Genomic DNA, 27168 nt, shown 5'->3' with positions numbered 1-27168 from the left:
CAGAAATAGTACCTTGGGTTAAGAACTTTGCTTCAGGATGAGAACAGAAATCGTGCAGCGGCAGCAGGAGGCCCCATTAGCTAAAGTGGTACCTCAGGTTAAGAACAGTTTCAGGCTAAGAACAGACCTCCAGAATGAATTAAGTTCTTAACCCGAGGTACCACTGTACAGTGAGAGTTCAGTTCGGGGGGTCTACTCGCATAGGCAACATTGTGCAAAGTCAGGAACCCCCAGAACTGACCCCCTGCAAGGTGGAGGGCTGTTTACCAGGCTCTGGGAAGGCCACTTTTCACAGCAATACCCCACAGAGGAACTATTTATGACTTGCCAGCTGACTCCGCTGTAAATTCAAACATGGTTTCATGTTAAGGCACTTCACAAAGTAGCTGGGACATTCCAGCTAACTCTAAACTGGATTCTGCTCGAATAAATGGCTGCAGGTCTATATTAGTCCGTAACCGTAGGCACCAGTGTTTGAAATCTTCAGTAAACAGTTGGTGTGGCATTTCTGAGCAGCCATCACAGCTGCCCCCCAAAATAAAGTCCAAATGGCTTATGAAAGTTCTGCTATTTTTAATATGGTGGCTCAGCATATTTGCTTGAATGTTAGAAGAGCAGTCCTGGATCAGGCCCCTTTTCGTTGGCATTGAGTGGAGGTGGACCATAGACTTCATGCTTGGTCGTTACTGAATGCCCAGTCCTCCATGGATCTGTCGAAATCTTCTTGTAAAGCCATCTAGGTTGGTAGCCATCATCTCAGTGGCAGACCTTGGGGTCTCAAATTTCAGTGGCACCCTGTGTGATGCCAGAATTTGCCCCCCCCCACTTCTTGCCTTCTATTCTACATCATAGTTGGGGTGCCCTCGTGGCTCTGCTTCCAGTGCCACAGAACTGTTTGTGCTCCCCTAAATTTGGGTTTCCATGTTTCAAGAAGTAAAATTCCTGACATCTGCAGGTCATGTCTCAGGCAAGCTTCCCCTAAATCTGCCTCTGTTGCAAATTCCATAGTTCAGTGACGCACTGTGTGGATAACTACTTTTATCTGACCCGAATCTTCCTTGTTTTGCTGTTCCGCTGTTCCATTATTTTCATTATTTTTTCGTGGTGCCTTCTACTCATGCCTGTGATCTGTTGCCTCCTAGCCGCAACCTTGCTTTATTAAACTTACAGCTTTTAAACTGAATTGAGTTTTGGCATTTTATATTGGTGTTAGCTGCTCTGACAACTCTAAATTTGGGTACACTCTCAGGACCAGCCCTGTGATGAGGCGGAGTGAAGCAGCTGCCTCAGGTGGCAGATGTTGAACCAGGCAGAGGGCCTTCTCGGTAGTGGCATCCGCCCTGTGGAACACCCTCCCACCAGATGTCAAAGAGAAGAACAACTACCAGACTTTAAGAAGACATATGAAGGCAGCCCTCTTTAGGGAAGCTTTTAATGTTTAACAGACTACTGTATTTTAATACTTTGTTGGAAGCTGCCCAGAGTGGCTGGGGAAACCCAGCCAGATGGACGGGGTATAAATAAATTTTATACTGTGGTTTTGTGCCTTGTGCCAGCCAGATCTGTGTAGGGATTGCAGACAAAATCCAGCTGGAAAACCAAGGGGTCTATGAAATACCCTGCAAAGTCTGCCCAGCCACGTACATTGGACAAACAAACAGACGAATAAATGCACGTATCGCAGAACACAAGAATGCCCTCAAAAAAGAAGAAAAAACTTCCTCTCTTTTCCAACACATGAAAGAAACAGGACACGAAATTAATTTTGCAGATTCCAAATTGCTCTTTAACATGGAACATCACCACAAGAGAATAATCATGGAAGCCATCGAGATAGAGAAACACCCTCACAACATGAACAAGCGTGACGACACGTCCCGCCTGCCAGACATCTGGAAATTAGCCCTCCCCACAAAAACCGACACCAGAACCAGAGGCACACAGAACGCCGTCACCAATCAACCACACCAGACCCAAACCCAGACCCTCTCCACAGACATATTACAGACTCCATCCAGTAGCCAAACTATAGTGGCACCTCCGGATGCTGCACCCCCCTGCAATCCCTACACAGATCTGGCTGGCACAAGGCACAAAACCACAGCTCGCCCCTATACACGAAGCCAAGCCAGAGCACAACTAAATGCAGCACAGCCATCTTCTCAGAAAAACTCTTCACAAGCTCAAGAGGTCAAGACACGAAAGCTTTAGCAACTAATCTACACTTAATGACCCACCCAGTGGTATTCAGAATATCACTCATGAAATCACCCAAGATATCCCTCAAGTAATTAAGGAACAAAAGAAGAAAAGGCACACTAATCTAGGAACTTCCTCTCTGCCCAGAACGTTGGAGGCTATACACCACACCCCTCAACAGTATTTATAGGAACTCAAACACCAGACTCTGCTCTGTTCCAGTAACAAGAAGCCGAAAGCACCAGCCTGAAGATGACGAGTGAGACCTCGTCGAAACGTCGCACAGACACCCCGACTCTTACACGGGAAGACACCCGAAGACACCAAAACCTGCATTCCTGTACCCGTGAAAATCTACGAAAGCAAATATATATATATATATATATATATATATATATATATATATATATATATATATATCACACAAAAAGAAAGAAAGAAGTACATCAGGTCTGAAGAACCACTTTCCATTGGGTACACTCTCAGGGCCAGCCCTGTGATGAGGCAGAGTGAAGCAGTTGCCTCAGGTGGCAGATGTTGACGGGCAGGGAGGGGACAGTGCCATGATGCTTGCCCCATAGCCCCTATGCTAGCCTGGTGCCCTCAAGTTCCCTCAATATATTTTCTTTCACCAATATTTGAGTAAGATTCAACTGTCAGTCCAATTGACTTCTGTATGTATCTTGGGGAAAGATCTTGCCCTTTGCCTCAAGCAGCAAAATGTATTGATCTGGCCCTGTACATTCTTCTGTCGCCCAATTGTGTTGTGCTGTAACTGCCTATTCAATGCAGACCAGGTAGCCCTATACTGGCTCTCCTTTAGCTTATTTTTACAGTGCACAGTGCACAGTGCTTTTGCATTTCTGCTCTCCAGGAGAGCAGAAAAAATTCTATTTCCTGCACTGCAGCACCCCCTGGCGGCTATAGAAAGCAACTACAAATGGTTATTTATTCATTGATTTGATCTGAATTGATACATCATGGGAAAGATAAGAATAAAATTCCAAACGACTTTGCCAAAATGGGGAACTGGGCCAATGCCACTAAATGAAATTAATCAATTGCTGCTTCTCTTGGTGCATCCTATATGCTTTGCTCTGCAATTTGCATCTCGTTTCATTAGCAGGAAACAAGGTTCTTTGCAGTTTTGGGAAACGTGCTAAGTTTCTCTTTGCTTGTTGAGCCTTGAACAGTAGCAGCTATTTTAATTGAGATCCTGTTACAGGTATTAGGGCAGCTTTTGGACATATTCATAGAGCACGAGGCTATAGGTGGCAAGCCGTGATAGCTATATACTATCTCCAATGTTGGCCACGTAGTACGGCTCTAAATAGCAGTGGCTAGGAATCACAAGGCAGAAAAATGCTGTTTTGCTCATATTCTGCAGCTTTCAGTCTCCCTCGCAGGGATCTGGTTGGCCACAGTGAGAGCAGGATCCTGTTCTTAGGAAATATAAAATCAAGTGTGCTTTGTTATTTTATCAAGTCAAGTGGCCTGCATGTTAGTGATTATGTGTATGTTGTTTTCACCGGTATCTTCATTTTTATGCAAACTCTCCTCTAATATACGTGCCTTTTTGTAAACACTGGTTGGCAGACTGAATAATAAAATCCGTAGAAGTGCGCATTTCAAAGGATAGCAGTACTTTCATCTTGGAAAGTACGAATTTGACAGATCTGCCTTTAAATGAGAACTGAATCAAGTATCTTCTCCCATCTCTACACACGAGCGAGTGTTACTCCCATGAAGTAGCTGTGATAGCTGAAGTGGAGCCTGGGTATAAGTGGGAAATGGAAGCAGCTTCATGTTGGATGAGAAAAATGCCTTTCTTTTACTCAAGATGATAGTTGCTGTGATGTGGCCCAGCCTAAGACCTTATGCTATTTGCAGAGTCTATGTCTGGAAAAATAAACAGAAAATCTTTCAATACCTGTCTTTACCATCAGTTCCACTTTTACCTGTATCTATGACCTGAAAAGTGATAAAGCAGGGAGAATAATCTTTGCTTAGTGATCCTGACTGTCTTAAGCAGGGGTCAGCAAACTTTTTCAGTCGGGGACTGGTTCACCATCCCTCAGACCTTGTGGGGGGGCAGACTATTTTGGGGGGGGGGAATGAACACATTCCTATGCCCCACAGATAACCCAGAGATGCATTTTTAATAAAAGGACACGTTCTACTCATGTAAAAACACACTGATTCCTGAATGATCTGCAGGCTGATTTAGAAGGCGATTAGGCTGGATCTGCCCCCCGGGCCTTAGTTTTCCTACCCATTGGTTTAAGAGTCCCTTAACACGTGACATGAATCTCACTCACAAATGCTGTGGAATTAGTGCTATTGAAGCACCAATACTTCCAAGTTTCAGATAAGCACAACTTGAACCATATAATGCAAGTCCTTCTTTTGTCTGTTTGCCTTTCTTGCATTTCACACTATGAGTGCTGAGGGCATTTTCATGAATGGGCCAAACATCGACAATGGTTAAAACATGCATTCTGTCCCGTGTTAACAATGCAAGACTGTTTCCTGCACACATGCACAAGACTATGCCCTTCGATTCCCCCTCCTTTTAATGTGTAATTAATATATAGTCTGTGGTTCTCCTGTCTATGTTTGGATATATCTATAGGATGATATATCGTTGGTATCTACATAATACCAAGTAAACTGGCAAAAATGTATAAATCTAAATCAAACAAGTGTTGGAAATGCAAAGAGAAAGAAGGTTCTTTTTATCATATGTGGTGGTCTTGTAGAAAGGTTAAAGTTTACTGGGAAATGATATATAATGAATTGAAAAAGATGTTTAAAATAACATTTGTAAAAAACAACAACCAAGCCAGAAGCTTTCCTTTTGGGAATTATAGGGACAGAACTACCTAAAGTGTATAGAAATTTATTTATGTATGTGACGACAGCAGCAAGAATGTTACTCACCCCAAATTGGAAAGAAGCTGAAGTCCCAGTAAAGGAAGAATGGATAAAAAACTTATGGAATATGCAGAAATGGCAAAACATTCTGGAAGAATAATAAATCAAGATAACAAACTTTTTTAAAATAAAAGAATGGAAATGGTTTACTGAATATTTACAGATAAATTACGAACAGATAAAAACATTGGCAGGTTTATTGTAATAACCTGCAGTTTCATAAGAATATGTAAAGTAGATAATTAAATGAGCAAATTACATGAATTTGGATATGCAGAAGATATTAAAAAATAAATTTAAGGAACCAAAGAAAGAGGGGGAAGAAAGTCACACCTTGAAATGTTAAAATGATTGTAAAATTAATGAAATGTATAACTTTCAAAAGTATAAACAAACATTTTATTTAAAAAAATGTAAAAAAACCAAAGTTCTTTCTATAGGAGGAAAACAAGGGTAAATTGTGCTGTCCCTGATGGAAGGATGTTTTATGACGGGATGCTAAAGCTCTTCATGCCATAAAAATGCCCTGATGTTGCCACATAGGACAGGATGATACAATCTATGCAGATGGCTCAAACGTATTAGCAGGTAATAATAATAATAATAATAATAATAATAATAATAATAATAATAATAAAATTTTATTCATACCCCGCCATCCCCAGCCAAGACACGGCTCAGGGCAGCAAGCACCAGGTATAAAAACAATTGATTAAAATACAACTTAAAAACAAGATTAAAATACAACATTAAAATGCAGCCTCAATTCAGTAGAAACTCAAATCAAAAACTTTTTGGGGATGAAAATGTCAAATCTTCATCAAGGCCAACTATCCAGACTGGTCCTACGTGGGCCAGAGAAAAGCCAGCGAAGTCCCCAAATAGGAGTTCCATCACAGAAGGAGAAAGCAAAAAGGAAAGAGGGGGAGGTAGCTTTGCAGCAGCAGATCACTGTTCAGGTGCTTGTGAGCTGTTCTGAATTGTCTGGGAGCTGCTTGGAAGGTGATGGACTCTCCTTTGTCAGAGGTTTTTAAACAGAGGTTGGATGGCCATCTGTCAGGGATTGTTTAATTCCTGCATTTCAGGGGGTTGGACTAGATGCTCCCTGGGTTCCCGTCCAACTCTGCAATTCTATGATTGCATGGTACTCTGGATTGTTTGCATTGGGAAGCTAAGCATGCTGTGCTCTGCCGGTGGCATTGACTGACACATGGGTGAGTGAGCACAGGGCATTTTTTATGATTTTGATTTTCTGTATGATTGACATGCCTTCAGGGTGCAAGAGAGAGACTGCAATAAAGTGTGTTCATCTTGAGGACTCTGAAAAAATACACATACAGAACTTTTTTATGTATGCTACAACAGCAGCAAGAATACTTATCGCAAAGTATTGGAAGACACAAGATCTACCCACCCTGGAAGAATGGCAGATGAAGGTGATAGACTACATGGGACTGGCTGAAATGACTGGCAGAATCCGTAACCAGGGGAAAGAGACGGCGGATGAAGACTGGAAGAAATTTAAAATTTATCTTAAGAAATATTGTAAAATTAATGAATGCTAAAATGTTGAGGTTTTAAAAAAAGGGGGATTACAGCTGTAAAAGATTAAGTAAAAGAAAAGAATAAGGGAAAAGATGATAAAACCAAGGGGTAGGATTTGCTGAAACAAATTCGGAAATTGGGATGCAGAAAGGGGAGGCATGGGGAAGTCGGTGAAGTAAGGTTTAAGAAAAAAGGATTCGAAATTATACATGTTTGTTTATGTGTTTGTTTGTTTGTATTGTGTAATGTTTATGTTTATAAAAATTGTGAAAAACCAATAAAAATTTTATATAAAAAAAGAAAAAATACACATACAGTGTTACCTTGGTTCCCAGACTTTAATACGTTCCAGAAGTCCATTCCACCTTTGGTAAAGGCTGTTTTCCAACTGGAGCGCTCACAGGCCAGTGTTTCTCAGTTGTCAATATTTATACTACATTTTTTTAAGATTTGCCTTGAGACAGTCTTTAAACCTCTTTTGCTGACCACCAGGAGCTTAATCCCAGGTAAATGGGTAAGATTGCAGCCCATGTTGTTGTTTTTATTGCAGTTGAATACTGACACAAAGCAACCAGAAGATGGTGCTACTAAGCTGAAAAAGAATGCCTGATATATTAATGCAAACTCCTGGAGAAGCTTAGCAGACACACACTTGTTTATTTCTTTCCCCACACAGTGTGTCTTGCATTTGTAAGGTTTATAACTTCACCAACCAAAACAATGCCCAAACCATACTGAAGCCAGGAGCCTTGTCGCTTATGAAAAAGAGTATCCAAGTGTGCAGAAAGGAGAATATCATTCGGAGGGAGGATTCATGGATACCTTCTTTAGGGGTAAAGGATGAAACTGCCTAGAGAAAAATCTGCATGCTCTGTCCTTGCCCCTGGCATGGTGCATACGATATGTAATGTAATTCCATAGATAAATGATTCCTTCTGATTGTTCTTTAACATAAATAATTGTGGTAAATGTTTTGCGCCAGGCAAAAAACATTCCTCTTCAACCAAGCCTTTGGCTGATGAATATTCCGCAGCCTCTTAAATGTGTTGTTGCTTTGTTGTTTTAACTATTTATTTGTGGTTATATCTTATGTTTTTATCTTGTGAATCGCTCTGAGATTATTTGATGAAGGGCAGTATATACATCATCATCATCATCATCATCATAACAATTTTCCAATTCTCTCAGTTTCTCATTGTTCCAAACTTAAGTTCTGTTCTCCACATCAGTTTGCATTTTCTAAAAAAGCTTCATCAGAGTTTTTGTGCAAATTTCATCCCATACACCATTGGTTCATGTGGTTTTTGTGTTGTGTGCGCATATTTTACAAAGCATTTTACAAAGCAATTTCCCCCAATAAGTGGGGAGATTTTGTATGTTATTTTCACCAGATAAGAACACGGGCAGGATTATTGCAATAACCTGCAGTTTTATAAGTGTATATACTTAAAGTAGATGAATAAATGAGTAAGTTAAGTTAATTTGGAATATGCAGAATATATATATATATATATATATATATATATATATATATATGGAACTGCAGAAAGAGAGGGAAGAAAGTCAAGTTTTGAAATGTTAAAATGGTTGTAAAATTATTGAAAGGTATAAAATTGAAAATAATGAATAATTTTTTAAAAAAAGGTTGTGGAGGGTCTGCAGAGGATACCAACCTTTCAACTAGGATGGTTTTAAAAGATAACCAGACAAGTTTGTGGAGGGCAAGGCTATCAGTGTCTAACTAGTCATGATGGCTGTGTTCTATGCCCACTGCCAGAGGTAGTTTGCTTCTGGGTACCAATTGCTTGAAACCTCAGGAAGGGAGAGTTGCTTTTGCACCTGTGCGAACAGGGTGCTGGACTAGATGTTCCACTGGCCTGACTCAGCAGATTGTTGTTATGTTCACTGACTTCCAATATGTGGTCTTTTCCAAACCAGTTTACAGTCCTCAGCTAGGCACAGCACCCTCCTTCTGTTTAGGAGACATTTTCTTGGCTGGGAGCTCCGATTATTAGAACGGCTTCAGTTATGTGCCCCTGATTGGTTTCCCAGAGTTGATTTACTCCCCTTATTAGCAGACTGGAGTGCCACTTTACTTACATTTAGGTTGGCGCATGAGATTAAAGAGTCCTTGCTGGACCCCTATACATTTTAAGCGTCTCCTGTCAGTCTGCCTCTGTCAGGCAACAGAAGGGATATATAAGCCTGCACTTAATGCAGCGCTATCTATTTGCTCCACCTGACCATGCAGTAAAACGCAGCTGAAAAACTCTAGGGTTCGATGTAGCTGAAAATAGAAGTTATTTCTGCACTGTGGAATTTTGCACTCTGACTCCACAAGGCTTTTAAAAAAACCCCACCACAAATTATAACACAGTAGAGTTTTGAAAACTTCAGGAAGCAACGAAGTGGCTTCAAAATGTTGGCAACTCTGAAAGCTGTTCTACAGTTATTAGTGACAAAATATCTCTGTACATTAAAGTCTTTGAATCCTAAATAACAGGAGCAAAACTGGTGGCGGGGGGGGGGAGGGGGACCACCTGCTTTTACATCCAGCTTGTGAGAGCTGGGAACCAGAGTTAAAGGTAAAGGTAAAGGTAAAGGGACCCGTGACTGTTAGGTCCAGTCGCGGACAACTCTGGGGTTGCGGCGCTCATCTCGCTTTACTGGCTGAGGAAGCCAGCGTACAGCTTCTGGGTCATGTGGCCAGCATGACTAAGCCGCTTCAGGCGAACCAGAGCAGCACACGGAAACACCATTTACCTTCCTGCTGTAGTGGTACCTATTTATCTACTTGCACTTCGTGCTTTCGAACTGCTAGATTGGCAGCTGGCAGGAGCAGGGACCGAGCAATGGGAGCTCACCCCTTGGCAGGGATTCAAACCGCCAACCTTCTGATCGGCAAGCCCTAGGCTCAGTGGGTTAACCCACAGTGTCACCCATGTCCCAGACTAGATCTAACTCTAACTCTAACCAGAGTTAGATGTCAGCAAAGCCGACCAAAAAGTAGCCAGCTTATAACTCATCCCCACAGTATGAAAAATGACAAAGCTGATTCAATATTTGTTATTAACGCAGCGCTATGGAGGGGCATTGGCCCTGGCAGTCATCTTGCAGCAGCAAGCATCGGCGGTAGCATTTCTGCAAATTGGCCTCCCACAGAGGGTCTGGTAGTTTTCCTCACACCACTGCAAGCTTCTCCTTTGTATCAGTTAGCAATCTCATCCTGAAAATTGCCGGATCGGCAGGGAATCCATTCACACCTACGGCTTGCCATATAAGGATGGCCGCATTTGCAAGCAACTACTGCACAGCGGAGGGCATGTGAGAGTTAGGCACAAGACAGGTCACTGTTTTGCTCCCTTGGCACGACCCATTAACAGCCGCTTCACCATGGAAAGGCTGTGCTTTGCCCCTCTCTCTCACACAAGGAAATCCATTCCACTTTGTTCCATTATTCCCCCCCCCCCCCCATGTAGCAAGGTGACTTTTTCTGGTCCTTCCCTGCTTCTCCTTCAATTCTGGGTTGCTATTACCTGCCTTGTACAAAGTTGTCCAGTGCATGCAACCTAAAGAAGGGGTGCCTTTTTCATTTTGTTTTCTGACTTCCTTAAGGTGCCTTTCACAGCGCTGCAGACAGAAGCCGCAATCTCTGTTCGATAACTCAAACTGGGTCACTCGGAACGCAGAGCCTCCAGGTTGGTCCACATTTCATTTATTTATTTAATCGCATTTCTGAATCACTTCCTGCGGAGGGGGGGAAAAACCCATGAGAAAAACATCGGTCGGTGCAAGAAAAAAAACAATTGCACGCATATAAACAACCCCAACCGTGTTTTTTTTTAATGATGATTAATAACAGTTTCACATGTCAAAACAATTTCATGTGTAAAAAAGAAAAAAGAAAAGAAAGTCGAATATTTTTATGTAAAATATAACAGGAACAATGGAAGCAACAACATTAGTTCACCAGAACAATAAGAATAAATAATCACTAATAGAATCGTAGGAACTGTGGAGCTGCAAGGGTACCCGGGGGTCATCTAGTCCAACCCCCTGCAATGCGGGAAACTCATAGAATCATAGAGTTGGAAGAGACCACAAGGGCCATCTAGTCCAACCCCCTGCCAAGCAGGAAACACCATCAGAGCACTCCTGACATATGGTTGTCAAGCCTCTGCTTAAAGACCTCCAAAGTAGGAGACTCCACCACACTCCTGGGCAGCAAATTCCACTGTCGAACAGCTCTTACTGTCAGGAAGTTCTTCCTAAAGTTTAGGTGGAATCTTCTTTCTTGTAGTTTGCATCCATTGCTCCGTGTCCGCTTCTCTGGAACAGGAGAAAACAACCTTTCTCCCTCTTCTATGTGACATCCTTTTATATATTTGAACATGGCTATCATATCACCCCTTAACCTTCTCTTCTCCAGGCTAAACATGCCCAGCTCCCTTAGCCGTTCCTCATAAGGCATCATTTCCAGGCCTTTGACCATTTTGGTTGCCCTCCTCTGGACACGTTCCAGTTTGTCAGTGTCCTTCTTGAACTGTGGTGCCCAGAACTGGACACAGTACTCCAGGTGAGGTCTGACCAGAGCAGAATACAGTGGCACTATTACTTCCATTGAACTCAACAATCTAATTTGAAATCTGTTTAGCTTCCATATGTATGCAGTGCATATCCAAATGGGATTGATAACTGTCAGAGTCAAACATAGAAAGGTATTAAGGTTTTCAGAACATTGAGAACGGATGATGGGTATTTATGCTTCCAGTTTTGAGCTACAGTGATACCTCGGGTTACATACGCTTCAGTTACAGACGCTTCAGGTTACAGACTCCGCTAACCCAAAAATAGTACCTCGGGTTAAGAACTTTGCTTCAGGATGAGAACAGAAATTGTGCAGCTGTGCAGCGGCGTCAGCGTCAGTGGGAGGCCCCATTAACTAAAGTGGTACCTCAGGTTAAGAACAGTTTCATGTTAAGAACGGATCTCCAGAACGAATTAAGTTCTTCACCTGAGGTACCACTGTATAAGTCTCTTTAGGGACGTGGTAGGGCAAGTAGATAAATAGGTACTGCTGCGGCGGGAAGGTAAACGGTGTTTCCTTGCGCTCTGGTTTCCGTCATGGTGTTTCGTTGTGCCAGAAGCGGCTTAGTCATGTTAGCCACATGGCCTAAAAGCGAGATGAGTGCCACAACCCCATAGTCACCTTTGACTGGACTTAACTGTCCAGGGGTCCTTTACCTTTTTTTACCTTATAAGTCTCTTTGCTAGAAGGGTTCTCAGGTTCCTCTTTCATTGTCCATCTGTTGCTCTCCACGTCACAAGAATGTAATTTAGAGGGGTGTAACCCTTGCAAGCATCCCCCCCTCCAAACCCCATGAAGTTAATACGAACAATTTCTGACTTACAAGAAGACACCACAGGGCATACCCACAACTGATACCTCAAATAAAACATTATCAACTCCAGTCAGAAGTTTGGCGATCCAATATAGCCGAAACATTTCACTGCTGTATATTCCACAACCGAAAATTGTGTAAAATCTAAGAACACATTTTTAAGACTAGAAATCCAACGAAGCAGAGTGATGACAAGGGAAACACGCACTCATAAGAACAAAAAGAAACGTGTTAACTTCCTGTTTCACTCATGCACGTGTGAAAAATCTGGCACCTTTATATAAAGTAACATAATTGACATTCAGGTGGAACCTGTGCACATTCAGATTGGAAAGTGGAAAGAAAAAAATGGATTTTCTTCACAGGGTTTTGTGCATATCTAAAGAAGGTGTAACAATAGCCTGAACTCATTACTATTATGCGTCCTACTTCCTTTCAGCTCCAAGCCTTTTTTTTTTTTAAAAAGAAGCTTGCCTCAGCAAAGAATTCCAGGTATTGACCTCACAGCCCTGAAGCAAGATGAATAATGGGTCTGATCAAATGGCTTTGGCTCTTTGATGTTGGTTGAAATCTGTGACTGAAGAGAAGAAAGAGCGATGAGCCAGGGAGGGAATGGGCCCATGAATTATGAAAAGTGATTCAAACTAATGAGGAAGGAAAGTTTGCTTTATTCTAAAGAATAAAAAAAACACCTAGCTCTGAGGGGATCAAAGGGTTTGGTATTGTCTTCACACAAAATAAGACCTACTGCATACCTGGCTTATGTGGCCATAGTGTAACATGACAGCCCATTCTTAGCTTTTGGATACTGGACTGGGAAACTGGGAAAATCGGCTGAGGCGTGCTGGGAACAACCGCTCCTTATGCCACATATTGACTTAACTCTGGCATGTTGCAGCAAAACAGGAATTGACAGGATAGGTGAAAAAAATGGTTGACCTGAGTCAAAACCCCTCAACAGGTAATCCCATCAACCCCTCAGGGAGTAAGCTCATTATTTAGTCCAAACTACAGAGCACCTATTGGGCTTTCAGTTCGTGAGTTGGGAGCCCTTTTGTCCTGGGAATTAACATTTAAAGATCACAACCAGTATATGATCTCCTTTAATCAATGGATCTACAACATAACAACACTCACAGCATATGAATGGCTTACTTATAGATGCAGACTTTGTCTAAATATGTTGACATTTGGAACGAGTTTTACAGTGGTACCTCAGGTTAAGAACTTAATTCATTCTGGAGGTCCGTGTCACAGTTAAAATGGCCGCTGTTTCTTTAATGCGAATAAAGCTGGGTCAGCATGAGTCAGCGGCCTGCACCAGGCTGTATATATAGAATGAGAAATGTTAGTTTGTTGTTGGGTTGGTTGGTTGGTTAGTGAAAGCTGGTAGTGTTGGTGTGTACAGTTGGCCAGTCGCTTTTGCACAAAGACTTTTGAGAATAAAAGCAGAAAGCACTCTGCAAGGATATTCTTGTGGACTCTTTTATGCCAACAAGGGTCTGAGGACCAGGCTGAGGAGACAAAGGGAGGACAGATCCCTTTCCTTTTTTCCCCCCAAACACTGACAGTCCGTTCTTAACCTGAAACTGTTTTTAACCTGAGGTACCACTTTAACTAATGGGGCCTCCTGCTGCCGCTGCGCTGCCGCCAACGTGTGATTTCTGTTCTCATCCTGAAGCAAAGTTCTTAACCCGAGGTACTATTTCTGGCTTAGCGGAGTAGGTAACCTGAAGCGTCTGTAACCTGAAGCGCCTGTAACCCGAGGTACCACTGTGTACAGAATATAGCAGGTAATTAATAACCATATATGTATTAGGACAATAATATTAGTTATATATCTGTGTATATAATAATGTATGGAGATGTACAATAACTGATTATATTTAGTGTACTAAACTGTATCTTTCTTTCTTAAAATGTAGCACCCTGCTTGTGGTTAACACTTAGCTGGAATGAAATATTCAACGCAGCAATAGAGAAATTAAAATAATAATTTATTTGTCAGACAAATAAATGAGAGACACAGTGGTATATGGTTACCAAAGCTCTGCCCACTCCAGCCCTGATGGCCAGCACTTATATTTCCTCAGCCCAGCCCCCTTGCTCCTCCTTTGGCTGCCTCTGTCCAATCAGCCTGGTTGAAATTCCTATTGGCTGTTTGCTAGAACCAATCATAAAAGATAGACCCATTTCCTATTACCTTCTATGGGAGACAAAGAGCTATATTTCCTTCTATCCATAAATGGCAGACAAGTAGCCATATATCTTACATTTGCCTCGACAAGGCACCTTAATTACCAGATCACCTTTTGCCCCTGTTGCCCCTGCATTCCAAAACAATGGCTAAAACAAATGGCTCATGGTATTAAATTCTACCTAAACAGAGATCTTGGGTTCACATTCTCACACACCATCAATGAAATAAGAATCTAACATAAGAATCTAACATTTCTTACTTTCTAAATCCTTTGCATAATTACATTAAGCCAACAAATCTCATACATAACATAGATAGCTTTTTAGAAGAAAAGGCCTTTGCAAAGTAAAAAAGGAACTCAGTAAAAACAGCTTCAAAAGAAGCCTCTTCCGTTTACACCCCCCTTTCCCAGCCAGCTGCTTTTCCCATTAGCTCTTCCCAAAATTTATTGCCCTTTAACTTTCTCAGTATACCTTAAACCTTAGGAAAATATGGCTAGAGTCTGATGGGAGGCACATAGTATTATTTTCTGTTAAACAATAAATCTTACTATTTACCAACTCTTAATTAGTGTTTTTGCAGCTTGATTGTATTCTGTAATATGTAGGGTCAGTGTAACATTTGCTCCCAGCCTGTAATTTCCTTTTACAACTTTGAGAAACTTGTCTCCTGCTACTGCTATAAATCAGGGGGGCCCTTGTTCAGGAGAGCAGGAAGATAAACAACTGCCAAAGTACTTAGCCAGCTGGTTTCTGCCTGGCATGAAACATATAAACATTTGCAAATATATCTTTAAGCTCATTTTAACATACAGGCCTTGATCAGATGCCTCAAAAGTACTTTTTGCACTATCCTCCTCTTTCTTTTCTTTCTTTCTTTTTCTCTTTCATCAATAAAATCAATCAATAAAAATCACAACTATCATGATTCAAAATGGCTGCCAAAACCTTAAGAATGGGTCAGGGAGACATGGTGTCCACCAACACTCCAGCTATTATGGAAGCTGTCCCTGATAAAATTAAATAATTTCATGCTCCACTTACTGCTGAGTGGACGAAAGTGTTCGATTCTATGAAGGAAAAATTAGAATTCTTAATGCAAAAAACCCCAGACCATTGAAACAACTGCAGATGAACTGCTGGATCTGGCCATCCAGTAAAACGTGGACTTTATTAAAAGCCATTTTGATCTCTCTTTATAAAGGTGGATGACCAGGAGATTAGAGTGAGATGATAAAACCTGTGCTATAGGGGGGTTCCAGAGGCGGCTGAACAAGAGGATAGGATCAAATTTTTGCTGGTATGGTGGGTGACCAAGATCCCTAAAGTCCCCCTGCCTCCTGGTGATAGTGAAAGAGCCCAGCAAAGTTTAGCTCCCAAGCTCAAGAATTTATCTATGTGCAGATACATTATCAGGGTATTTAAGCATTTCATTAATAAAGACATGAAAAAAATATTCATGAAAAAATATCAGAACATGAGTGGGTTAGGGATTTGCAGGGAAATACATAATGGTGCTTCAGGACCCACGTTCAAAGACTTTAAGGAAATGCAGAGCACTGAAACCAGTAACTAATTTTTTTAAAAAAATAACAAGCAGCTCAAGTAAAATATTGTTAGGCTTTCCCACAACTAGTGGGGTTTGCTACTAATAAGAAGATGACTCACTTCCTGCAGCTACTGAATTTTGGAACCCCTTGGGATTTAGAAGAACTGGAGGAAAAAGATGAGAACTTAGATGTGGAAGATTCAATGGAATATAGTGCCAGTTGTTTCAATGGTTTGGCCGATTCAAAATGGGCTAGATCTGTTCTCAGAAATGAATATCAAATACAGTTTGCTTGATGTATAGAGGATATTACACAGATAGAGATCACAATTTTAATTCACCTAGGCACAACAGATATTGTAGAATTAACTGCCTACCAACATCTAACACTCTTCATACTAGGTTCTAAGAAGCATACATAGGTTACGTTTCTGGTACTTAAGGTCGGCCTGGGAGAGTTCCCTTCAGGAAACCCTGAAGGACCTCTGCCAGTCGTGTCGACAATACTGAAGGGATGTGGGTGGCGCTGTGGTCTAAACCACTGAGCCTCTTGGGCTTGCCGATCGGAAGGTCGACGGTTCAAATCCCCGCAACAGAGTGAGCTCCCATTGCTCTGTCCCAGTTCCTGCCAACCTAGCAGTTTGAAAGCACACCAGTGCAAGTAGATAAATAGGTACTGCTGCGGTGGTAAACAGTGTTTCTGTGCGCTCTCGTTTCCGTCATGGTGTTCCATTGTGCCAGAAGCGGTTTAGTCATGCTGGCCACATGACCTGGAAAGCTGTCTGTGGACAAACACCGGCTCCCTTGGCCTGAAAGCGAGATGAGTGCCGCAACCCCATAGTTGCCTTTGACTGGACTTAACCGTCCAGGGGTCCTTTACCTTTACCTTTTTTTTTTTACAGTACTGAGCTTGATGGACCAATGGACTGACTCAGTATAAGGCAGCTTCTGTTATGTACTGAAGTTCTCACCCTGGGCCAGCAGGGGTATACTGTAGATAGTTTTCACTCAGGTCCACATATGCAAATAAGGAATTGAAAGTGACGTTCAGTGATTGGATAGTTACAGAAAGTAGTTACTGTTGCGTTGTAGTGGAGCTCTATATAAGCAGGCTGGCTGAAGCCTTCAGTTCAGTTCTGTTCTGGCCTGTGAATAAACAAGAGCTGTTTGAAGAATCGCTGTGTCATCTGATATGTCCACCCACAACTTAACGGCTTCCTATGTTTCTTCTACCAATCCAACCCAATAGACTTCTGTATGAGGCATAGGAAGGGGATTGTATCAGAGTGCCATGTTTGGAGACTTATTGCCCAGGTTGTCCTTCAAACACGGCACTCTGATACAATCCCCTTCCTTTTCTCTTCCAGGACCTTCCAGACAAGAAGATGTGATTTTGCTGGATTCTTTAGAAGACTCTCAGAGCAGGCCCTGACACTCCTATGCCATGGGTGTGTGTGTGTGAAGCTACAGGATAAGATGACTTTACAGAGGTGGATGGGTCTGTAGCAGGACAAATCCACCCAGCCTTCAGAAAGCCTTAAAAAGTTTTTGCAACTTGGAGATGCAACAACTTCCTTTTTACTTGAGCTCTGTCCAGGGTTGTGGCCTGGTCTCTGCCTTATTCTGAATTGATGGTTTAACAGTCAAGACTTATCCCAAGAATTCTAGGATTTGAAACCCAGCCATGAAATTGTGTAAATGTTCTCTGCCAGTGTGGTGTAGTGGTTAAGAGCGGTAGTCACGTAATCTGGGGAACCGGGTTCGCGTCTCCGCTCCTCCACATGCAGCTGCTGGGTGACCTTGGGCTGGTCACACTTCTCTGAAGTCTCTCAGCCCCACTCACCTCACAGAGTGTTTGTTGTGGGGGAGGAAGGGAAAGGAGAATGTTAGCCGCTTTGAGACTCCTGAAGGGGAGTGAAAGGCGGGATATCAAATCCAAACTCTTCTTCTTCTTCTTCTCTACACCCCCCTCACTCCGGAACATTCCCCGAGCTCCTTAGCGAGAGGGAGGGAATTACTTGGAAATCAGTTCAAATTTGGAATGGTGGATGGATTGTAGGAAGAGGATGCTGCTGACTAGTTTTCCACTGAAATGAGTTGTGCTACAATAACAGATTAAGTGGATTTTTTAGACTGGAAACCTGAGGGCAGGAATTGTCTTTCTTGCTGACATTTGTAAGACAACCTGGGAGCCTTTTGTGTGGGCTGAAGAGTGGGATAAAAATGGTTTAAATAAATAAAATCAAATAAATATACAGGCTGAATGAAAGTGCCACCCTTTCTGAAGTCTTCATAGTCCCACTCGGATACTTCTCTCAGACTGAGGCGTTTTATGAGCCTAATTAAAATTTCCAACCAGGTTTCATTTGTTTCCTAATTATGTTTCTCTGCAGAGTCAAGCAAAAGAGAGAGAGAGAAAGTATCTTGTCTTGTACATAAATCGCTATCAGCAAAAATGCCAACTAGTAGGAATATTGGGAATCAAAGCCTTATGAGCGCAATCGTACCTTGTAAGCAGCAAGCGCTTCCCTCAGAAATGCTCAGACGCGGTTTCCCGAAATGCATCGGTCAAGTTTCGTTCACATTCGCACAAGACGCATGCTTGCCAGGGTTGTTTAGCTGGAATGCAGAATTTACGTTTCCTGTAAATATCCAGATGTGGAGAACTGTGGTTTGTTTAAACTACAGTTTCAGAACAAGCCAGGACCTGAAACCACAGCTTGATGCTGGCTTGTTCTCACTAACCATGGTTGAAACCAGGGGCCCCCAACCTTTGTGAGGTTGTGGCTCTGTGATTATTCACAACATCCTCCACTGGCTTTGCATTTGCCAGCAGTGAGAAAGAAGCCTGACTTGTGGAGGGCTCCTTTAAGTGAAGAAGAACCCAAATACAATCGATTCCCTTTTTGCACAGAGGAGCCTATAACAGCACATTCACTCGGCTGCTGAATGAGTGGCTGCTGAGGGGGGGGGGGTAACTGCTGCCTGGTGCAAATATTAGCAGACATCACCACCTTGCCAACAAAGGTCTGTATAGTTAAAGCTATGGTTTTCCCAGTAGTGATGTATGGAAGTAAGAGCTGGACCATAAAGAAGGCTGATCGCCGAATAATTGATGCTTTTGAGTTATGGTGCTGGAGGAGACTCTTGAGAGTCCCATGGACTGCAAGAAGATCAAACCTATCCATTCTGAAGGAAATCAGCCCTGAGTGCTCACTGGAAGGACAGATCCTGAAGCTGAGGCTCCAATACTTTGGCCACCTCATGAGAAGAGAAGACTCCCTGGAAAAGACCCTGATGTTGGGAAAGATGGAGGGCACAAGGAGAAGGGGACGACAGAGGATGAGATGGTTGGACAGCGTTCTCGAAGCTACCAGCATGAGTTTGACCAAACTGCAGGAGGCAGTGGAAGACAGGAGTACCTGGCGTGCTCTGGTCCATGGGGTCACAAAGAGTCAGACACGACTAAACGACTAAACAACAACAGCAAATGACAGTGACCCCACAGCTCATTTGCATGTGCCTTCATGGTGTGAGGAGTCCCCCTAGTGGTGGTACAAGGGCAGGGTAGCAATTTCCTGCTATTGCCCCTGCATTTCAACAATACAGTGGTACCTCTGGTTACGAACGTAATTCGTTCCGGAGGTCCGTTCTTAAGCTGAAACTGTTCCTATCCAGAGGCGCGCTTTTGCTAATGGGGCCTCCCGCTGCAGGTGCGCCTCCAGCACATGATTTCTGTTCACATCCTGGGGCAAAGTTCGCAACCAGGAGCAGCTACTTCCGGGTTAGCAGAGTTCGTAACCAGAAGCGCCCGTCATCAGAGGTACCACTGTAGTTACAACCATGTACGTGGTGAGCATTCTGCCCTGTCCTGAGCTGAGCTCATCAAATGCCTGTGAAGTCAATTCTGCAGGCAGTCTCTCTTTCCCACCTCTACAACCCCAGGGCTTGCAAATACCTACCAAGCTATCAATCCATCTCTTGTCTGTGAGCATTTAAATTCAGTTCCACGTCTGCAGACAATGCCATTGTAATCCTGGGATGTCCAACACATCTTATCTTTTGTAGAAAATTCAAAACTCCCTCTCACATTTGTTAGTTTGGGTGCAGAAGCCTGGAAAAAGCCACTTAAAAAACACAATAGTTCCAGCCTGAAAGATTTCTGGAGGGCAGCAAATCTGTAGCAAAAAGCCATCCTCTGATGTAAATGACGCCCCTCTTTTTATTGGATTAAAAAAAAAAAATCCAGGCTCAGAGATGCATAAAGCTTCTCTTTTTCCCTGTGTGAAAGCACTAATAATAAGACAGCTCTGGAAGACTGAGAGATGTAATCACACCCCAGAGCAAAGTTTTAATTTGATTTAAACCTACCGTAGTCCAAGACTCTAACATTCAGGTATGGCTGTACCTGAAATTGCTCTGATATTAACCTCTCTGATAGTGGCTGGGTTTGCTGAGTGGCACTGATGAGCATGCAAACCATTCTCCTAAACTATTCGCACGTAATTGCAGCTAATGCATGAGATATGCTTAATTTGCTGCAGGACCAATAGCAATATTTTTGAACATCTATTCAGCAGTAAAAAATTTGCAGGCTTTATGCTTTCCTTTTCCAGCTTTTGTTATCCCCCCCCCCGCCCCCAGTATGGTGTGAATCTGTTAAAAAAATGCCAACCCACGTCAATTTGATTACAATCAAAGTGCTATCACAACAGATGTAACCACATAACAATTAAGTTTATGCCCCTTTCCTGAAATTACTGCATTCAAAGTCGGTTGAAGAAAATACAACAAAATGATTCTTTGTGATGCTAAACTGAACCAGTCATCCAAAGTATGTCAATAATCAATGATACTCAACTTCTAATAATCCATTATGCTAAAACTAGCAGAAACACCGCAATGCCAGTGCTAAAGAACAAGTCACAATTCTGACACTGCACATATTTGGTATGATATTCTATGACCATGATCTCCCAGATATGTGTGTGTATGCATACATATATACAGTATACCACTTAATTGCAAATAAAACCTGTAAGTGGTAAATAAAACCTCTACAATTGTGATTCGCATCCTGAAATGTCATTGTGAAAGCAAGTAGGTGAAAAACAATATTTATTTAGAGAAAGTTCTCTTTTGTTTATAATAATATATAATTATTATATAATTATAATAACTGCTTCATCTATGGCAGGGTTTCCCAAACTTGGGCCTCCAGGTTTTTTTGGGTTTTTTGGACTACAACTCCCATCATCCCTAGCTAGCAGGACCAGCGGTCAGGGATGATGGGAGTTGTAGTTCAAAAAAACAGCTGAAGACCAAAATTTGGGAAACCCAGATGGATGGCAAGACCTCTTGATGAATTTTGTATAAGATTTGAACTGGGGCTCTGATGAACGGAAACACATAAAACAAGGAATGGGATACCTTTAAGATAAAGGCTGAAAATTACAGCCCACAAAATGGTGACACAGAGGCAGAGTCTGTCAGAAATAAGTTTCAGTTACAGATAGGTAGCCGTGTTGGTCTGCCATAGTCAAAATAAAAAAATTCCTTCCAGTAGCACCTTAAAGACCAACTAAGTTAGTTCTTGGTATGAGCTTTCGTGTGCATGCACACTGTGTATCTGAAGAAGTGTGCATGCACACGAAAGCTCATACCAAGAACTAACTTAGAAATAAGTTTGTTAAAGATGCTGAGAGTTTTTTAGGCAACCCCTATTCACCTCCCAGATTTATAATTCTCAGAGTTCCCTGAGAAGAGGGAATGATTGTTAAAGTACGCTGAGTGTTATGGCTCTGGATGGAGAATAGGGGTCTCCTAACAAGTCTAATGACCCTTAAATAACTACAGTTGCGTGTTAAGGCCCCCAAGCCACCCCCAGGAGAATAAAGACACAAGGAAACAGAATTTTAGGTTAAATGTTAATGGGCAAAATTTAGGCTGAAAGAGGAAGCCTCAGAATCACGCCGTGGCTTAAATTGTCCCTGGCCATGCCCTCAAGCAACCTGATTGACCACCTGGCAACCTGACGTGGCCAGGGTCTCCCCCAGTGGGATGCAGGATGTTGTCCTGCCACTGACACTGAGGGGAGTGGCTAGGTGGCCAGACTGCAACCCGGCCCCACCAGGAAGTGGACCTAATTTCCCATAATTTGGGGCCCATGGCTGCTTAAAATGGCCTCATAGTGCTTCAGTAGTGTGAATGCGGCTGTCATGATGGTCACCGACATGGATGGCTTTAAAAGAGGATTAGGTGTGATATTCCAAAGGAGCAGAAAAGACTTTTTATGTATGCGACAACAGCCGCATGTAGGCTGTTAGCCCAGAGATGGAAAAAAGATAAAGTCCTTACCAGAGAAGAATGGCAAATGAAGCTGTTGGACTATGCTAAAATGGCAAAACTGACCGGAAAGCTCAGGAACCAGGAAGACCAAAACTTTAACAAAGAATTGGGGGGGGGGGAATTAACACTGATCTTGGAGACTACTGTAAGCAAATGAAAACATTAGCAGGATTGCAACAACGCTCGTAATGTAGCTAGTACTAAGGAGATAATGGATTTATATAAAATATGGAAAAGATGCAGTAGAAAAGCTTTAATAATAGGACCCACGGAGGGAGAGTTGGGAAGTCCAGAGATTCGGAGGAATCTCCAAATGTGTACAGTGGTACCTCGGGTTACAGACGCTTCAGGTTACAGACTCCGCTAACCCAGAAATAGTACCTTGGGTTAAGAACTTTGCTTCAGGATGAGAACAGAAATCGTGCTCTGGCGGCACGGCAGCAGCAGGAGGCCCCATTAGCTAAAGTGGTACCTCAGGTTGAGAACAATTTCAGGTTAAGGACTTCCGGGTTGGTGCGATCTGGAAATGGCGGATTCCCTCCGAGCTGCGGAGGGAATCGGCTCAACCGAGGACTGGTCTTGCCGCGCCGGTGATGCGGGGACCCTTAAAAACCGCAGGCGCTGAAGCCTGCGGACTGAAGACTCGGCGGGTGCCTCAAGCGCCCCCCGATCCACGAAGAGCCTTTTTAAAGGCTGCGGAGAGGATACGGAGGGTGGCGTGGCGCTGAGAGTCGATCGCTACCTCGGTTGAGCGAAGCCGCGAGCCATGACTGGAGAGCGCTGACTTCCTTCCTTGAAATTCGGACTGAAAAGAATAACCCGTGAGTAAGACGGAATTGGACTTTAAGAATATTATCCCGTGAATTTGAGACGACCGGGGGGTGTGCTAAAAGGAAGTCCGCACCCCCCCCTGCAGACGATCTAAAGCAACGATATAAGAACTAAGCTGGAGAGCCTACCCGTTGAGGGGTGAGTTAAAAAAGACATTAACTTCCAAGATTTGGCAAAAGAAATTTTGAGCTGGAGAGTGGAGTTTTGGAAGCTTTCTTTTTGTTGTAAACAACCCCCCCTCCCAGGCCCGGGAGCGTCCTGTTTTTGAGCTTGTGTAAGAGGTGCGGAGTTTGGCAGCTGTCAAAGCTGTCAAACGGACAGTTTAGAGCGGAAAAATTGTCATTTAAGATCCCTCTGGACTAAAATGAGTTACAATTGAACTAAAATTGTTGGAAACAAAGTAATAACAATAAGTTAGAGGATTGTTGGAGAAAAGACTAATAAGTAACCAGATTCCCTCTAGGGCAGATTCCACTACAATGGCTGTGGATGGAAAGTTACTAGTGGAAATCGAAAGAATGTTTCATTTGGTGGGAATCTTACAAGAGCAGAGTCTGGCTATGAATAAACAACTCATGACCTTGACTTCTGGAACAAGCAGCTCTGCTGAATGTATTGAGGACCTGAATGAGAAAGAATCCACAGCTGAATCGGAAATGATATCTAAAGAAATGGAAGAGACTAAACAAGAAAAAGAGAAAGTAAAGTTGGAAAGTACCAACCAGAAGCTGACATCTGTGGAATACAAGCAAGGAGATTTTTGGATTATATCTACCACAAATCTGCGAAAGATGCAAAAGACGAAGGAGGAGGTCCCGGGAGTTTATGGAATACAGGAACTTAAAATAAAGAAATATGATTGGGGCCTCCACTCTGACTCTGATTCTGAAGATGCAGGCCTTGTGGAAATCTTCCAGCAGCTGTTTTCAAATGTCCTTGTGGGAAGAGAATATGGTTTGATGGTGATAGAACTCTTTCGAGATTTGACGACCGACATAAAGGACTACCAACAAGACCGGCGGAGAGGGACTGAAAGAGACTTGAAAGCCTCGGACGCGAGGAACCCAGGCTAAGAACTGCTATTCTGGACATGTATTGGGAAGGGACAAAAACCGGGGATGGGAGGGAGGGAAGAATAGAATTTTAAAAACACTCAAGACCTTTGGGTTTAGTTAATATGACCTTTAACTAAGATGGAAGGGAATTTGAGTCCAACTTAGAAAAAATTTACTTTTCTTTATAAAAGAGGTAATATTAAGATGGTTAAGAGGAGAAATACCAATTTGCTGACACGATTTTGGGAATTGGGATGCATGAGGGGGGGTGGGGGGAAGTCAGGGAACAGGGTTAGGAAAGTAGGATTTTCTGAAATTATACATGTTTTTGTCTTTTGTCTTTTCTGTGTGTATTTTGTCTTTATAAAAGCTGAAAAACCAATAAAAAATTTATATATATAAAAAAAGAGAACAGTTTCAGGTTAAGAACAGACCTCCAGAATGAATTAAGTTCTTGACCCGAGGTACCACTGTATGTGTATGGTTTTATTGTTATAATTTTATACTTTTAAAATAAAATAAAAAATTATTTCAAAAAAGAGGATTAGATGAATCTGTGAAGGTGCAGGCTATCAATGGCTACTAGGATGACACTGTTTTCCCTACACTGTCAGCAGGGCCATCTTTAGCATATGTGGCGCTGGGGTGCAAAAACCGCCCAGCGCCCAAATTAAGTTGTTGAGCTCTTTTTGAGGGGGACAGCTCAAAGTTCTTGAGCTTTGTTTTAGGGGGGCACACAACTCTCTCCCATGCTGCTGCAGGAAGAAAGCATTCCCCAGAAAGGCTTGGGAGGGAATCTGTGCGCCCTCCAGCTATATGGGTGGCGGGCTGACAACTCTCTCCCATGCCGCTGCAGACGGAGGGAGGAGAGCAATCCCTGCAGAGGCTTGGGAGAGAAGCTGCATGCCCGCCAGCCATCTAGTGCCCCCCCAGAATTTGGGAATTTGGCATGGGGGTGCCCCACACCCCATGCGCCCCAGAGAAAAGACGGCCTTGACTGTCAGAGATGGAGTGCCCCTGAATGCCAGTTGTGGAAACACATGTGGGAAGAGAGTGTGGTGTAGTGGTTAAGAGCAGTAGCCTCGCAATCTGGGGAACCGGGTTCGCATCTCCGCTCCTCCGCATGCAGCTGCTGGGTGACCTTGGGCTAGTGACACTTCTCTGAAGTCTCTCAGCCTCACTCACCTCACAGGGTGTCTGTTATGGGGGAGGAAGTGAAAGGAGATTGTGAGCCGCTTTGAGACTCCTTCGGGTAGTGATAAAGCGGGGTATCAAACCCAAACTCTTCTTGTTCTTCTGTGCTTCTAGGTCTTGCTTTGGGGCTACCCACAAGTATCTGGCTGGCCACTGTGAGAACATGGTGCTGGAGCAGATGGACCTTTGGAATGACCCAACAGGTTCTCCTTCTAGTTGCCACATCGAAATGGCGGCTTTCCAGCTTTGAGCATGCCTTTCAAGCAGCTTCCATACACAGTAGTTCAGTTCAGTTCCAACGTATTTTTAGGATTAGCCGCATCAGAAAATAACAACTCCATCTTGTGGGCCATCTTCTTGCCATCGTACACCTACAGGAATCATTGGTCTCACTTGCGACTGCAGCTTATTCAGCCTCATATGGCATTATTGCCTCGTAAACTGGATGTACCCTCCAGTTATCATCATCATAAATAAGAGCAGGGTTGCAATCAGACCAAATGTGTGATCGACTCCTCAGAGCAAGGTTGCTGGGTGTTTTTTTTCCTTTTCCTTTTCCTTAAACCAGTCATCTATTATGGCGGAGCACATTGGCAGCAGTGCTGTAGCTGAAGGGTCTGGCAAAGGTTTTCTTTCTATAACTATCATTTTTCAAGGCTTTAATAAACTCTATTTATGCCAGTTTGATCACCAGGGTGAAACTGGCCATATCGCGTCCCAGTAGTACAACAAACATTTTATTTTTCTTAACACCAGCCTTCAATAATATTAAGCTGTAGAAATAAATATATTGTGGCAGCAAAAAGAGGCTTATTTGCAGTTTAGGAGCTCCAGAAAAGTTCTGCTTTGAAAATAACATGGCGTTTCAACCTTAAGTTCCCATCTTATGATCCCTATACTCTTGTCTCATATAAACCTATCTCACAGGGCTGTTCTGAAGATACCGTAAGTGAGGGGCAAACTCCTTTCTTTATAAATGTATTCCCTACTTTTGCCCCTGCAAAAGCCTTTAGGGTGGCAATAACAATAGCCATAATAAATCTAACACATTTTGGTTAAGGATAAAGTCCCTTGACCCATGTTTTAGTCTAGCAAACTCTAAGGAGACCTGATGGAGATACAACAAATTATAAATGGGAGAAAATAGATGAGGGAGGTGACTATAGATGACTGAAAGCGCTTTAGCACACAACATAAAATTAACCGGTGGAATTCACTGCCACAAGATATGGTGGTTTTGCTGCCATTAGCAAAATTGTTTTTTCAGAAGATCAAATGGAAGAAAATTTGTTTTTGATGACTCTGCATTTTATTGTTGCAAACTGCCCTGGGACCTTACAGTAAAGTGCAGGCAACCAACCAACCAAACATAGCAACATGGCACTTTTCCAACCTGGTACCCTCCATATGTTTTTGGATTACAACACCCATCAGTCCCAGCCAGCAGGTTCATGCCATTTTTTCCAACCCACCCTATGCTCTCAGTTCTTACTGGGCTCTTGGGAGGACTCCCCCCCCCTTATTTCCCCCTCAAAAAATATTTTTAGAACTTCTAAAAACATTGGAATTTCTCAATACCTCTGAATACCAGATACTGGTGATCAACAGGGTTGTTGAATTCATACCCATTTTATGAGCTTCTCAAAGGCGGTGCTGCAGACTGAATGCTACAAGAAATGAAGCTTTAATCTGAGCCAGCGAGGTAGTTCTTTTTTATTATTATTATTTACGTGGCTGGCTGGCCTGTAACTACGTTTACCACTCCCAGAGTGTGCACACAGTTCCTTCCCTCTTCCCCACCCAGGCTGATTGCCAGGCTTGTATAACGCAAGGCATGGCATTTTGTAAACCCCCGATGTTCAACTGATTTTCTCATCTTCTGTGCACAGTGCAATGCAAGCTCAAGTGATCA

At 42.8% G+C, this 27168-nt stretch overlaps 1 long non-coding RNA gene across 1 annotated transcript in view; it reads left to right on the top strand.

Annotated features, from left to right (window-relative positions):
• LOC309535685 overlaps positions 1-27168 on the top strand; it is a 54195-nt gene that overhangs the window by 14957 nt on the left and 12070 nt on the right. Inside the window, exon 2 of the long non-coding RNA XR_014221344.1 lies at positions 10294-10376. This is a non-coding gene — a long non-coding RNA (uncharacterized lncRNA). The remainder of the gene's footprint in view (positions 1-10293; positions 10377-27168) is intronic.

Source organism: Podarcis vaucheri, assembly GCF_965113315.1.
Source record: "Podarcis vaucheri genome assembly, chromosome: 1".
Classification (NCBI taxonomy): Eukaryota; Metazoa; Chordata; class Lepidosauria; order Squamata; family Lacertidae; genus Podarcis; species Podarcis vaucheri.
Note: the sequence above shows the minus strand (reverse complement) of the source record. Positions and strands in the feature narration are given on the sequence as shown.